This window comes from Ranitomeya imitator, chromosome 1 (assembly GCF_032444005.1).
Source record: "Ranitomeya imitator isolate aRanImi1 chromosome 1, aRanImi1.pri, whole genome shotgun sequence".
In the NCBI taxonomy this organism is placed as follows: Eukaryota; Metazoa; Chordata; class Amphibia; order Anura; family Dendrobatidae; genus Ranitomeya; species Ranitomeya imitator.
Window position 1 is genome coordinate 1,098,783,094 of NC_091282.1, and position 13,959 is coordinate 1,098,797,052.

The following is a 13,959-nucleotide window of genomic DNA, read 5'->3' on the forward strand; positions in this document are numbered from 1 at the left end:
TCGAGTCGAGTGGAATCGGCCGATTATTGCGAAAGGTGGGGGATCGACCGAAACACGAAACCCAATGCAAGTCAATGGGGGAGCATAGTCAGCAGTAAGTGGAGGCCAGGAAAACACCTACAGTGCCCATTTTAATGGCAAAAAACATACATTCTTGTTACTGAAGCTCGTCAATCTAAATTTACCTTATAATAATAGCAAGGCATTGGAAATTGGGGGTCATTTGGCTAAAGTTGTGGTGGGTAGGGCTGGTTCAAGTAATTAGTGGGCCCAGGAAATCTGGACCATGTCACGGCAGTGGAGCAGGGAGAGGTAAGTATTTCAACTTTGCAAGTGCTGTGATCCTGAGCAAGCAGGGGGGGCCACTCATTGGCATTGGCACTGGCACAGGGCCCCTCAAAGTACGGCGGTGTGTTTGCACGGCGGGGGCGCCTCCCACCGGCAGCGGCACTTTTGCATACTATGAGGGGCCCTGTGCCAGTGACGTCGCCAACGAGTATTCCTCCCCCCACCTGATGAAGGAACCTGCACCTTCATCTGCACCTTCCTCTTTGTCCCCGTGTAAAGTGGTATGGTATGCGGGAAGGGAAACCTGACTTTCAGCAGGGTCACAATCTTGCAGTGTAGCGTGCACGGGGAATGTTGCATTATGGGTCAATGTACCAGCAGACTCATCTATCACTGGCTGGGCAATGGGCAGGATGAGGGGGAAACAGATATGGGCCCAAAGAATAAAGTGGGCTAAATGCAGTTCAAAATTGGTAACAGGACTAACCAGGGGGCATTGCTTTGTTCACTGGAGGACAACTGGAATGAGAGGCTGACATAGAGAGTAGGCCCAAATCAGTAAGTAGTCTAAATGCAGTTCAAAATTGGCAACAGTAGTAAACAGGCGGCACAGCTTTGTTCAGTGGAGGAGAACAGCAAGGAGCGGCAGACACCGATAGAAGGCCCCAACCCAACTAGTAGGCCCACTGCAGTTTTATAATTCCAATAGGCTGAAAACCAGATAATTGTAGGTAATTTTTTGTAAAGAGGACAGCTGTATTGAGTGGCGCAGCCAGACACTACAAGTAGGCCTTACACCACAAAGTTGGCTCGACGCAGGTTTAAAAAAGGTTATATGGGTACACGGTCTGCATTGGTGTGCTCAGTGGAGGACAATTGGAAGGAGGGACCGCAGAAAGACTTAGTAGGCGTAAAATAACAAAATAGGCTCTATGCAGCTTCAATTATGTGGCAACCTGGAGAACACCTTGGAGCGGCAGACACCGTCTCTACGACCCAGACCCAACTTGTAGGCCTAATGTAGTGTTGTTTCAACAACTACTTAAGACTAGCATGAAGATTGAAGCAATGGAGAGGCAACCTGGAGAACACCTTGGAGCAGCAGACACCATCTCTACGACCCAGACCCAACTTGCAGGCCTAATGCAGTGTTGTTTCAACAACTACTTAAGACGAGCATGAAGATTGAAGCAATGGAGAGGCAACCTGTAGAACACCTTGAGCGGAAGACACCGTCTCTACAACCCAGACCCAACTTGTAGGCCTAATGCAGTGTTGTTTTCAACAACTTCTAAATGAGAGCTAGAAGATCGAAGCAAAGGAGAGGCAACCTGTAGAATACCTTGGAGCGGAAGACACCGTCTCTACAACCCAGTCCCAACTTGTAGGCCTAATGCAGTGTTGTTTTCAACAACTACTAAACGAGAGCTTGAAGGTTGAAGCAATGGAGAGGCAACCTGTAGAACACATTGGAGCGAAGACACTGTCTCTACAACCCAGACCCAACTTGTAGGCCTAATGCAGTGTTGTGTTCAACAACTACTAAACGAGAGCTAGAAGATCGAAGCTATGGAGAGGCAACCTGGAGAACACCTTGGAGCGGAAGACACCGTCTCTACAACCCAGACCCAACTTGTAGGCCTAATGCAGTGTTGTGTTCAACAACTACTAAACGAGAGCTAGAAGATCGAAGCTATGGAGAGGCAACCTGGAGAACACCTTGGAGCGGAAGACACCGTCTCTACAACCCAGACCCAACTTGTAGGCCTAATGCAGTGTTGTTTTCAACAACTACTAAATGAGAGCTAGAAGATCGAAGCTATGGAGAGGCAACCTGGAGAACACCTTGGAGCGGAAGACACCGTCTCTACAACCCAGACCCAACTTGTAGGCCTAATGCAGTGTTGTTTTCAACAAATACTAAACGAGAGCTAGAAGATCGAAGCTATGGAGAGGCAACCTGGAGAACACCTTGGAGCGGAAGACACTATCTCTACAACCCAGACCCAACTTGTAGGCCTAATGTAGTGTTGTTTCAACAACTACTTAAGACGAGCATGAAGATTGAAGCAATGGAGAGGCAACCTGTAGAACACCTTGGAGCGGAAGACACCGTCTCTACAACCCAGACCCAACTTGTAGGCCTAATGCAGTGTTGTTTTCAACAACTACTAAATGAGAGCTAGAAGATCGAAGCAATGGAGAGGCAACCTGTAGAATACCTTGGAGCGGAAGACACCGTCTCTACAACCCAGTCCCAACTTGTAGGCCTAATGCAGTGTTGTTTTCAACAACTACTAAACGAGAGCTTGAAGATTGAAGCAATGGAGAGGCAACCTGGAGAACACCTTGGAGCAGAAGACACCGTCTCTACAACCCCGACCCAACTTGTAGGCCTAATACAGTGTTGTGTTCAACAACTACTAAACGAGAGCTAGAAGATCGAAGCTATGGAGAGGCAACCTGGAGAACACCTTGGAGCGGAAGACACCGTCTCTACAACCCAGACCCAACTAGTAGGCCTAATGCAGTGTTGTTTTCAACAACTACTAAACGAGAGCTAGAAGATCGAAGCTATGGAGAGGCAACCTGGAGAACACCTTGGAGCGGAAGACACCGTCTCTACAACCCCGACCCAACTTGTAGGCCTAATGCAGTGTTGTGTTCAACAACTACTAAACGAGAGCTAGAAGATCGAAGCTATGGAGAGGCAACCTGGAGAACACCTTGGAGCGGAAGACACCGTCTCTACAACCCAGACCCAACTTGTAGGCCTAATGCAGTGTTGTGTTCAACAACTACTAAACGAGAGCTAGAAGATCGAAGCTATGGAGAGGCAACCTGGAGAACACCTTGGAGCGGAAGACACCGCCTCTACAACCCAGACCCAACTTGTCGGCCTAATGCAGTGTTGTTTTCAACAACTACTAAATGAGAGCTAGAAGATCGAAGCTATGGAGAGGCAACCTGTGGAACACCTTGGAGCGGAAGACACCGTCTCTACAACCGAGACCCAACTTGTAGGCCTAATGCAGTGTTGTTTTCAACAACTACTAAACGAGAGCTAGAAGATCGAAGCTATGGAGAGGCAACCTGGAGAACACCTTGGAGCGGAAGACACCGTCTCTACAACCCAGACCCAACTTGTAGGCCTAATGCAGTGTTGTGTTCAACAACTACTAAACGAGAGCTAGAAGATCGAAGCTATGGAGAGGCAACCTGGAGAACACCTTGGAGCGGAAGACACCATCTCTACAACCCAGACCCAACTTGTACGCCTAATGCAGTGTTGTTTTCAACAACTACTAAATGAGTGCTAGAAGATCGTAGTTATGGAGAGGCAACCTGGAGAACACCTTGGAGCGGAAGACACCGTCTCTACAACCCAGACCCAACTTGTAGGCCTAATGCAGTGTTGTTTTCAACAACTACTAAACGAGAGCTAGAAGATCGAAGCTATGGAGAGGCAACCTGGAGAACACCTTGGAGCGGAAGACACCGTCTCTACAACCCAGACCCAACTTGTAGGCCTAATGCAGTGTTGTTTTCAACAACTACTAAATGAGAGCTAGAAGATCGAAGCAATGGAGAGGCAACCTGTAGAATACCTTGGAGCGGAAGACACCGTCTCTACAACCCAGTCCCAACTTGTAGGCCTAATGCAGTGTTGTTTTCAACAACTACTAAACGAGAGCTTGAAGATTGAAGCAATGGAGAGGCAACCTGTAGAACACATTGGAGCGGAAGACACTGTCTCTACAACCCAGACCCAACTTGTAGGCCTAATGCAGTGTTGTGTTCAACAACTACTAAACGAGAGCTAGAAGATCGAAGCTATGGAGAGGCAACCTGGAGAACACCTTGGAGCGGAAGACACCGTCTCTACAACCCAGACCCAACTTGTAGGCCTAATGCAGTGTTGTTTTCAACAACTACTAAACGAGAGCTAGAAGATCGAAGCTATGGAGAGGCAACCTGGAGAACACCTTGGAGCAGAAGACACAATCTCTACAACCCAGACACAACTTGTAGGCCTAATGCAGTGTTGTTTTCAACAACTACTAAATGAGTGCTAGAAGATCGTAGCTATGGAGAGGCAACCTGGAGAACACCTTGGAGCGGAAGACACCGTCTCTACAACCCAGACCCAACTTGTAGGCCTAATGCAGTGTTGTTTTCAACAACTACTAAACGAGAGCTAGAAGATCGAAGCTATGGAGAGGCAACCTGGAGAACACCTTGGAGCGGAAGACACCGTCTCTACAACCCAGACCCAACTTGTAGGCCTAATGCAGTGTTGTTTTCAACAACTACTAAATGAGAGCTAGAAGATCGAAGCAATGGAGAGGCAACCTGTAGAATACCTTGGAGCGGAAGACACCGTCTCTACAACCCAGTCCCAACTTGTAGGCCTAATGCAGTGTTGTTTTCAACAACTACTAAACGAGAGCTTGAAGATTGAAGCAATGGAGAGGCAACCTGTAGAACACATTGGAGCGGAAGACACTGTCTCTACAACCCAGACCCAACTTGTAGGCCTAATGCAGTGTTGTGTTCAACAACTACTAAACGAGAGCTAGAAGATCGAAGCTATGGAGAGGCAACCTGGAGAACACCTTGGAGCGGAAGACACCGTCTCTACAACCCAGACCCAACTTGTAGGCCTAATGCAGTGTTGTTTTCAACAACTACTAAACGAGAGCTAGAAGATCGAAGCTATGGAGAGGCAACCTGGAGAACACCTTGGAGCGGAAGACACCGTCTCTACAACCCCGACCCAACTTGTAGGCCTAATGCAGTGTTGTGTTCAACAACTACTAAATGAGAGCTAGAAGATCGAAGCTATGGAGAGGCAACCTGGAGAACACCTTGGAGCGGAAGACACCGTCTCTACAACCCAGACCCAACTTGTAGGCCTAATGCAGTGTTGTGTTCAACAACTACTAAACGAGAGCTAGAAGATCGAAGCTATGGAGAGGCAACCTGGAGAACACCTTGGAGCGTAAGACACCGTCTCTACAACCCAGACCCAACTTGTCGGCCTAATGCAGTGTTGTTTTCAACAACTACTAAATGAGAGCTAGAAGATCGAAGCTATGGAGAGGCAACCTGGAGAACACCTTGGAGCGGAAGACACCGTCTCTACAACCGAGACCCAACTTGTAGGCCTAATGCAGTGTTGTTTTCAACAACTACTAAACGAGAGCTAGAAGATCGAAGCTATGGAGAGGCAACCTGGAGAACACCTTGGAGCGGAAGACACCGTCTCTACAACCCAGACCCAACTTGTAGGCCTAATGCAGTGTTGTGTTCAACAACTACTAAACGAGAGCTAGAAGATCGAAGCTATGGAGAGGCAACCTGGAGAACACCTTGGAGCGGAAGACACCGTCTCTACAACCCAGACCCAACTTGTAGGCCTAATGCAGTGTTGTGTTCAACAACTACTAAACGAGAGCTAGAAGATCGAAGCTATGGAGAGGCAACCTGGAGAACACCTTGGAGCGGAAGACACCGTCTCTACAACCCAGACCCAACTTGTAGGCCTAATGCAGTGTTGTTTTCAACAACTACTAAATGAGTGCTAGAAGATCGAAGCTATGGAGAGGCAACCAGGAGAACACCTTGGAGCGGAAGACACCGTCTCTACAACCCAGACCCAACTTGTAGGCCTAATGCAGTGTTGTTTTCAACAACTACTAAACGAGAGCTAGAAGATCGAAGCTATGGAGAGGCAACCTGGAGAACACCTTGGAGCGGAAGACACCGTCTCTACAACCCAGACCCAACTTGTAGGCCTAATGCAGTGTTGTTTTCAACAACTACTAAACGAGAGCTAGAAGATCGAAGCTATGGAGAGGCAACCTGTAGAACACATTGGAGCGGAAGACACCGTCTCTACAACCCAGACCCAACTTGTAGGCCTAATGCAGTGTTGTTTCAACAACTACTGAACGAGAGCTAGAAGATCGAAGCTATGGAGAGGCAACCAGGAGAACACCTTGGAGCGGCAGACACCGTTAGTAGACCCTACCGAAGTAGTAGCCCCAATGCAGTTTTCAAATTCCTATAGGCTGAAAACCAGACTATTGACGCTCAGCTTTTTTCAGAGGAGGCCAGCTGTATTGAGTGGCGCAGACAGACACAGGTAGTAGGCCTTAAACAAAAAATTTGGCTCAATGCAGTTTAAAAAAGGTTACAGGGGTACACAGGCAGCATTGCTCTGGTCAGTGGAGGACAATTTCAATTATGGACCGCAGACAGACTTAGTACGCCAACAATTAAAAAAAGGATGCTCTATGCAATTTAAAATAGGTTCCAGGGGTACACGGACAGCAGTGGTGTGGTCAGTGGAGGACTATTGGAAGGAGGGACCGCAGACAGGCTTAGTAGGCCTAACATAACAAAAGTTGGCTGTAGGCACTTTAAAATAGGTTCCAGGGGTACACAGGCAGCAGTGGTTTGGTCAGTGGAGGACTATTGGAAGGAGGGACCGCAGACAGGCTTAGTAGGCCTAACATAACAAAAGTTGGCTGTAGGCACTTTAAAATAGGTTCCGGGGGTACACGGGCAGCAGTGGTGTGGTCAGTGGAGAACTAGTGGAAGGAGGGACCGCAGACAGGCTTAGTAGGCCTAACATAACAAAAGTAGATTGTAGGCACTTTAAAAATGGTTCCAGGGGTACACGGGCAGCAGTGGTCTGGTCAGTGGAGGACTAGTGGAAGGAGGGACCGCAGACAGGCTTAGTAGGCCTAACAACAAAAGTAGGCTGTAGGCACTTTAAAATAGGTTCCAGGGGTACACGGGCAGCAGTGGTGTGGTCAGTGGAGGACTATTGGAAGGAGGGACCGCAGACAGGCTTAGTAGGCCTAACATAACAAAAGTTGGCTGTAGGCACTTTAAAAAAAGGTTCCAGGGGTACACGGGCAGCAGTGGTCTGATCAGTGGAGGACTAGTGGAAGGAGGGACCGCAGACAGGCTTAGTAGGCCTAACATATCAAAAGTTGGCTGTAGGCACTTTAAAATAGGTTCCGGGGGTACACGGGCAGCAGTGGTGTGGTCAGTGGAGGACTAGTGGAAGGAGAGACCGCAGACAGGCTTAGTAGGCCTAACATAACAAAAGTAGGCTGTAGGCACTTTAAAATAGGTTCCAGGGGTACACGGGCAGCAGTGGTGTGGTCAGTGGAGGACTAGTGGAAGGAGGGACCGCAGACAGGCTTAGTAGGCCTAACATAACAAAAGTTGGCTGTAGGCACTTTAAAAAAGGTTCCAGGGGTACACGGGCAGCAGTGGTCTGGTCAGGGGAGGACTAGTGGAAGGATGGACCGCAGACAGGCTTAGTAGGCCTAACATAACAAAAGTAGGCTATAGACACTTGGAATTATCTTGCAGGGGTACACAGGCAGCATTGGTGTTGTCAGCGGAGGCCGATTGTAATGAGTGTCTGACACTTAGTTCTCACCAAAAATAAATAGATGTTAATGTCTCGCAATACAACGAAACCAAAAGACAAAAGGGTGGCATACTTTGGTTCAGGTGTGGGCTCCTCTGCTGAGTTTCAGACCTAGTAATTTGGCGCAAAGTATTTACTGGTGTAAATATAGGACACTGCCCCTGACTATTTTAAGTAGCATCATACATGTCAACACATTGGTATTGTCAGTGCCAGGCATTGAAGGATGTCAGCGCATAGACTAAACATTGGTGGAGCTGTGAGAGATAATTTTGCAAGTGGTAGAGCACTGTAGAGCTGGGGGGGAACTCTCTTGTGGCCGGCGGTACAGGCCCAGGGCCCCTCATGTTACAATGGTGTGTCTGATGTTGGGTGCGCACCACCACCGCCAGAGACACTTTATTGTACTATGAGGGACCCAGTGGCAGTGCCATCGACCAAAAGCGTGCACACCCACCTCTTCAGACAAACGGCACTCTCACGGGTGCTTGCGCCACGTGGCGAGACCACGGCCCAGTGGGGGGAGTTTGGCCATTTTGGGAGGTGTACACATGTCATATGCTGGACAAACAGCTGCTGCAAATTACGAGATTGGAAAAGTCAGTCAGAGCAGTCCACAAGCAAGACCTTTTCATAGGAAAGCTAGGTGCCAGCCGGGAAAGGTGGGGCAAAAGAATTCGAAATCCAGTTGTGGTTCATTTTAATGAAGGTTAGATCATCAACATTTTGGGTAGCCAGACGAGCTCTTTTCTCACTTATTATTGAACCTGCAGCACTGAATACTCTTTCTGATAGGACACTAGCTGCAAGCAAGCTCCTGCAATGCATATTCTGCCAATTCTGGCCAGGTGATTAATTTGGATGCCAAGTAATCAAATGGGAATGACGATTGAGGGAGAACATCGATAAGGGATGAAAAATAGTTAGTAACCATACTGGACAAATGTTGTCTCCTGTCACTTTGAATTGATGCTGCAGTACCTGTCCTGTCTGCGGTCATAGCAAAATCACTCCACAACCTGGTCAGAAAACCCATCTGTCCAACGCCACTTCTGATTTGTGCACCTCTAAGGGTACCGTCACACAGTGGCATTTTGATCGCTACGACGGTACGATTCGTGACGTTCCAGCGATATCCTTATGATCTCGCTGTGTCTGACACGCTCCTGCGATCAGGGACCCCGCTGAGAATCGTACGTCGTAGCAGATCGTTTGAAACTTTCTTTTGTCGCTGGATCTCTTGCTGACATCGCTGAATCAGCGTGTGTGACGATTCGTGTGTGATGTCTTCACTGGTAACCAGGGTAAACGTAAAAAAACCAAACACTACATACTTACCTTGAACTGCCTGTCCCCGGCGCTGTGCTTCTCTGCACTCCTCCTGCATCCTGTGTCAGCGCCAGCCAGCCGGAAAGCAGAGCGGTGACGTCACCGCTCTGCTTTCCGGCCGCTGTGCTCACAGTCAGTGCAGGAAAGCAGAGCGCCGGGGACAGACAGCGGTAGGTAAGTATGTACTGTTTGTTTTTTTTACTTTTACGATGGTAACCAGGGTAAACATCGGGTTACTAAGCGCGGCCCTGCGCTTAGTAACCCGATGTTTACCCTGGTTACCAGGAGACTTTGGGATCGTTGGTCGCTGGAGAGCTGTCTGTGTGACAGCTCTCCAGCGACCAAACAGCGACGCTGCAGCGATCGACATCGTTGTCGTATCGCTGCAGCGTCGTTTCAGTGTGATGGTACCCTAACAACTCTGGCCTGCTGCCCCCTGCAGCTCGTGTGATAACGCTCACCGTCGCTGTGTGCTGGGAATGCCTGAATCAAACGGTCAACAAGAGTTGATTGTTTGGTTGCTAATATTTGTTCCAGGTTCTCATGTGGCATAATATTTTGCAATTTGCCTTTATAGCGAGGATCAAGGAGGCAGGCCAACCAGTAATCGTCATCAGTCATCATTTTAATAATGCGTGGGTCCCTTTTGAGGATACGTAAGGCATAATCCGCCATGTGGGCCAAAGTTCCAGTTGTCAAATCTGCGGTCGTGCTGGGTTGAGGGGCAGTTTCAGGCAAATCTATGTCACTTGTCTCCCTAAAAACAACCTGAACCCGGCCTTGCAACGCCACCAGTTGCTATTGGCCCCGGAGAAGGTTCCTCATTAAAAAAATACTCATCTCCATCATCCTCCTCGTCCTCTTCCTCCTCCTGTTCGCCCGCTACCTCGTCCTGTACACTGCCCTGACCAGACAATGGCTGACTGTCATCAAGGCTTTCCTCTTCCTCTGCTGCAGACGCCTGCTCCTTTATGTGCGTCAAACTTTGCATCAGCAGACGCATTAGGGGGATGCTCATGCTTATTATGGCGTTGTCTGCACTAACCAGCTGTGTGCATTCCTCAAAACACTGAAGGACTTGACACATGTCTTGTACCTTCAACCACTGCACACCTGACAACTCCATGTCTGCCATCATACTGCCTGCCCATGTATGTGTATCCTCCCACAAAAACATAACAGCACGCCTCTGTTCGTACAGTCTCTGAAGCATGTGCAGTGTTGAGTTCCACCTTGTTGCAACGTCGATGATTAGGCGATGCTGGGGAAGGTTCAAAGACCGCTGATAGGTCTGCATACGGCTGGAGTGTACGGGCGAACGGCGGATATGCGAGCAAAGTCTGCGCACTTTGAGGAGCAGGTCGGATAACCCCGGATAACTTTTCAGGAAACACTGCACCACCAGGTTTAAGGTGTGAGCCAGGCAAGGAATGTGTTTCAGTTGGGAAAGGGAGATGGCAGCCATGAAATTCCTTCCGTTATCACTCACTACCTTGCCTGCCTCAAGATCTACAGTGCCCAGCCACGACTGCGTTTCTTTCTGCAAGAACTCGGACAGAACTTCCGCGGGGTGTCTGTTGTCGCCCAAACACTTCATAGCCATAACAGCCTGCTGACGCTTGCCAGTAGCTGCCCCATAATGGGACACCTGGTGTGCAACAGTGGCAGCTGCGGATGGAGTGGTTGTGCGACTGCGTTCTGTGGACGAGCTCTCGCTTCTGTAGGAGGACAAGGAGGAGGAGGAGGGGGTGCGAACGGCTACAGCCAACTGTTTCCTAGACCGTGGACTAGGCAGAACTGTCCCAAAATTGCTGTCCCCTGTGGACCCTGCATCCACAACATTCACCCAGTGTGCCGTGATGGACACGCAACGTCCCTGGCCATGCCTACTGGTCCATGCATCTGTTGTCAGGTGCACCTTTGTACTCACAGATTGCCTGAGTGCATGGACGATGCGCTGTTTAACATGCTGGTGGAGGGCTGGCATGGCTTTTCTCGAAAAGAAGTGTCGACTGGGTAGCTCGTAGCGTGGTACAGCGTAGTCCATCAGGGCTTTGAAAGCTTCGCTTTCAACTAACCGGTAGGGCATCATCTCTAACGAGATTAGTCTAGCTATGTGGGCGTTCAAACCCTGTGTACGTGGATGCGAGGCTAAGTACTTCCTTTTTCTAACGAGAGTCTCATGTAGGGTGAGCTGGACTGGAGAGCTGGAGATCGTGGAACTAGTGGGGGTGCCGGTGGACATGGCAGACTGAGAGACGGTTGGAGACGGTGTTCTTGCCAGTGCCCTAGATGCAGTGTTTCCTACTACGAAACTGGTGATTCCCTGACCCTGACTGCTTTGGCCTGGCAACGAAACCTGCACAGATACTGCAGGTGGTGCGGAAAATGGTGGCCTTACAGTGACGGAAGGGATGTAGCATTGCTGACTAGCTTCATTGGCCGAGGGTGCTACAACCTTAAGGGACGTTTGGTAGTTAGTCCAGGCTTGCAAGTGCATGGTGGTTAAATGTCTATGCATGCAACTGGTATTTAGACTTTTCAGATTCTGACCTCTGCTTAAAGGGACACTGTCACCTGGATTTGGAGGGAACAATCTTCAGCCATGGAGGCGGGGTTTTCGGGTGTTTGATTCACCCTTTCCTTACCCGCTGGCTGCATGCTGGCTGCAATATTGGATTGAAGTTCATTCTCAGTCCTCCATAGTGCACGCCTGCGCAAGGCAAGATTGCCTTGTGCAGGCATATAACACGGAGGACAGAGAATGAACTTCAATCCAATATTGCAGCCAGCATGCAGCCAGCGGGTAAGGAAAGGGTGAATCAAAAACTCCAAAACCCCGCCTCCATGGCTGAAGATTGGTCCCTCCAAATTCAGGTGACAGTGTCCCTTTAAGGTAGTTGAACATTTTTGACAGATGACTTTGCGCTGATCAATTGGATGTTGTTTAAAAAAATGCCAGACTGCACTCTTTCTAGCATCGGATACCTTTTCAAGCATTGCAGACTGAGCTTTAACCGGATGGCCACGCTGTCCTCCAACAGGTTTTGGCTTTGCCACGCGTTTTGGGCCAGATACGGGCCCGGCAGATGGAACCTGTTGCGATGTTGATGCCTGCTGCGACCCCTCCTCCTCCGCTTCAGAACTACTGCCGCCTGCACCCTGTTCCCCCCAATGGCTGCAAATCGGGGTCAACAACTATGACCTCCTCTTCTATCTCGTGTGCAACTTCGTCTGTGTCACCGTGTAAGCCGGTGGTATAGCGTTCGTGACGGGGCATCATAGTCTCATCAGGGTCTGATTCTGGATCAGTACACTGCGAGGGCAATGTTGTGGTCTGAGTCAAAGGAACAGCATAGTAATCTGGCTGTGGCTGTGCATCTGTGCACTCCATGTCCGATTCAACTTGTAATGGGCATGGCCTGTTAACTGTTTCACTTTCTAACCCAGGAACGGTATGTGTAAAGAGCTCCATGGAGTAACCCGTTGTGTCGCCTGACGCATCCTTCTCTGTTGTTGTTTTTGCTGAACAGGACAATGGATCGACTTGTTCCTGAGCGTGAACATCCACTAACTACGCGCTGCTTTTACATTTACCAGTTTCAGAAGAGGAGGCAAAAGAGCTAGAGGCTGAGTCAGCAAGGAAAGCCAAAACTTGCTCTTGCTGCTCCGGCTTTAAAAGCGGTTTTCCTACTCCCAGAAAAGGGAGCGTTCGAGGCCATGTGTAGCCAGACGACGAACCTGGCTCCACAGCTCGAGCCTTAGGTACTATATTGTTTTTCCCACGACCATCTGATGCTCCACCACCACTACCATCATTACCAGCTGGCAATGAACGCTCACTGCCGCGGCCCATGACCTCTTCCACCAGACTTCCTCATTGTTTTAAAAATGTTACCAAAGTAACGGTATTTGTTACTGTTAAACAACTTACAAGGTGAACTCAAACTTCTGTAGGATTTAGATATCCCTTTATAGGTTGGTGAGACTGCAAGGAAAATCAGGCACAATGTTACACACTCGGTTTTCTGTGGCACAAAATCAGAGAGATGCCACACACGCAGGACTGTCACTCAAGCACAAATGCCAATATTAATCTCCCACTATTTCTTTTTTTTTTTTCAGGAAGAATTTAAAAACCAAAATAAAAAAAACAGACACTAGGATTTCTGTGGCCCACAATTTGAGAGAGATGGCACAGACAGGACAGGCACAGAAGCACAAAGGCCAATATTAATCTCCCACTATTTTTTTTTTTTTTCAGGGAGAATTTAAAAACCAAAATACAAAAAACAGACAGTAGGCTTTCTGTGGCCCACAATTTGAGAGAGATAGCACAGACAGGTCGGGCACAGAAGCACAAAGGCCAATATTAATCTCCCACTATTTTTTTTTTTTTCAGGGAGAATTTAAATACCAAAATAAAGAAACAGACACTAGGCTTTCTGTGGCCCACAATTTGAGAGAGATGGCACAGACAGGACGGGCACAGAATCACAAAGGCCAATATTAATCTCCCACTATTTTTTTTTTTCAGGGAGAATTTAAATACAAAAATAAAGAAACAGACACTAGGCTTTCTGTGGCCCACAATTTGAGAGAGATGGCACAGACAGGACGGGCACAGAAGCACAAAGGCCAAAATTAATCTCCCACTATTTTTTTTTTTTTTCAGGGAGAATTTAAAAACCAAAATAAAAAAAACAGACACTAGGCTTTCTGTGGCCCACAATTTGAGAGAGATGGCACAGACAGGACTGGCACAGAAGCACAAAGGCCAATATTAATCTCCCACTATTTTTTTTTTTTTCAGGGAGAATTTAAATACCAAAATAAAGAAACAGACACTAGGCTTTCTGTGGCCCACAATTTGAGAGATATGGCACAGA